At 73.9% G+C, this 2,221-nt stretch overlaps 1 non-coding gene across 1 annotated transcript; it reads left to right on the forward strand.

The window, feature by feature from the left end:
• Positions 1 to 358: 358 nt before the first annotated feature.
• On the forward strand, positions 359 to 511 carry LOC144248104 (5.8S ribosomal RNA). The gene has a single exon (XR_013341509.1). It is a non-coding gene; the product is annotated as a 5.8S ribosomal RNA (ribosomal RNA).
• Positions 512 to 2,221: the final 1,710 nt, after the last annotated feature.

Raw genomic sequence — 2,221 nt, forward strand, 5'->3', positions numbered from 1 at the left:
GTCCCCCCGCGGTCCGGCGCGCGCCGCGTGCCTCCTCCGTGCGGAGGCCGGGCCGAGCCCGGGCGCCTGGGCCGCCTCCGGAGGACGGCACAGTTTGCCGGCGGCGTCTCCCCTCGCTCGTAGCGGCGGGGGGAGGCGGTCGGGGACGCGGGTCCCCCCGCCTTTCCCGCCGACCTTCGGAGCGTTCCGTTGGGCGTTTCGCTCTCGGATGGTTTTTCTTTCCCCCCCCACTCGGTTCGTTGCGTTGTGTGCTCGTACGGTCGAAGCCGGGGGCGGCCCGCGTGCGTGCCCCCTCGGCGAGAGAGAAAAAAAGGGGCCCCCTCCGCCCGTGTGCGGGGTTCGGTGCCGAAAGCCAGACAACTCTTAGCGGTGGATCACTCGGCTCGTGCGTCGATGAAGAACGCAGCTAGCTGCGAGAATTAATGTGAATTGCAGGACACATTGATCATCGACACTTCGAACGCACTTGCGGCCCCGGGTTCCTCCCGGGGCTACGCCTGTCTGAGCGTCGCTTGACGATCAATCGCCGCCCGGGGGTTGCCACCCCGGCGGCGCGGCTGGGGTCGCCTCGCAGGCCCGTCGTCGTGGCCGTGGCCGTCGTGGCCGCGCCCGAGGGCCTTCGTCCCCCTAAATGCAGACTCGGGGAGCGCTCCGTAGCTCCCCGCTCCCGGAGCGAGCCGCTGGGGCGGAGCTCGTCCTCGCCGGGGGCCGCGTCGCCGAGCGGCGGCGCGGCGGCCGGGGAGAAAGAGAGCGAGAGAGACGGGGCGGCGTCGAGAGCGCCCCGCCGAGGGCCGAGAGACGAGGGCGAGAGGGGGGGAGGCGAGGCGCGCGGGCCTCGCCCCCCCCCGGCCTCCCCCCGCGCGGGCGGCTGTCTGCGGGTGGGTACCGCGCGGGTACCGTGCCGTGCTGCCGCGCGCGAGGCGCGAGCGCCGGGGGGGGCGGGGGCGACCCCCGCGTCGTCCTCTCCTTCCCTTCCCCGTCCCTCTCTGTCGCCGTCTCGGGGCGCCAGGGGCGCCGTCGCCGTTCTCGCTCTCTCCCTCTCCCCGCCGAAGGCCGTCGCGCCCGCCGCCTGGCGGCCGCGTCCCCCCCCGGTCCGGGGCCGTCTCTGCCGCGTGTGTGCTTCCGTGTTTTCCTTTCGGTTCTCGTCTCCGGGACGGGGTCCGTCCGTCCGTCTTTCCTCTGCGCCGCGTCCCCGCGTCGCTCGCTCGCCCGACTGCCCGCCCGCCCGCCCGCCCGCTCGCTCGCTCGCGCTCTCTCGGCCCTCGCGGTGAGGGGCGAGGGGAACGAAAAAGCGGCGGGGGCGGGGGGGGGGCAGAGGGGGAAGGCGCGCGGGGCCGCCGGCGGTGGGGGAGCGGAGGAGAGAGCGCCCGCCCGCCCGCCCGTCGGGCTCCGTCGGCGCGGCGCGGCGCGGCGCAGCTTTGGGCTTGCGACCTCAGATCAGACGTGGCGACCCGCTGAATTTAAGCATATTAGTCAGCGGAGGAAAAGAAACTAACGAGGATTCCCTCAGTAACGGCGAGCGAAGAGGGAAAAGCCCAGCGCCGAATCCCCGCCCCGCGGTGGGGCGCGGGACATGTGGCGTACAGAAGCCCCCCTCCCCGGCGGCGCTCTCGGGGGACCCAAGTCCTTGTGATCGAGGCCGCAGCCCGCGGACGGTGTGAGGCCGGTAGCGGCCCCCCGGCGCGCCGGGCCCGGGGCTTCTCGGAGTCGGGTTGCTTGGGAATGCAGCCCAAAGCGGGTGGTAAACTCCATCTAAGGCTAAATACCGGCACGAGACCGATAGCCAACAAGTACCGTAAGGGAAAGTTGAAAAGAACTTTGAAGAGAGAGTTCAAGAGGGCGTGAAACCGTTAAGAGGTAAACGGGTGGGGCCCGCGCAGTCCGCCCGGAGGATTCAACCCGGCGAGTTGCGGTCGGCCGGCGCGGGTTCGGCGGATCCTCGCCTCCGCCTCCCCTCCGTCCCCCGGGCACCCGCCCGCGGGGGCGGGCCGGGGGGGGCGGGCCGGCGCGGGGACCGCCGCCCGGCCGGCGGCCGGCCCTGGCCGGGCGCATTTCCTCCGCGGCGGTGCGCCGCGACCGGCTCCGGGTCGGCTGGGAAGGCCTCCGGCGGGCAGGTGGCCCGGCGCCGCGCGAGCGGCGGCGGGTGTTACAGCCCCCGGGCAGCAGGTCTCGCCGAATCCCGGGGCCGAGGGAGAGGACCGCCGCCGCGCCCTCCTCCCCC

Source organism: Lonchura striata, chromosome 37 (assembly GCF_046129695.1).
Source record: "Lonchura striata isolate bLonStr1 chromosome 37, bLonStr1.mat, whole genome shotgun sequence".
Taxonomy (NCBI): Eukaryota; Metazoa; Chordata; class Aves; order Passeriformes; family Estrildidae; genus Lonchura; species Lonchura striata.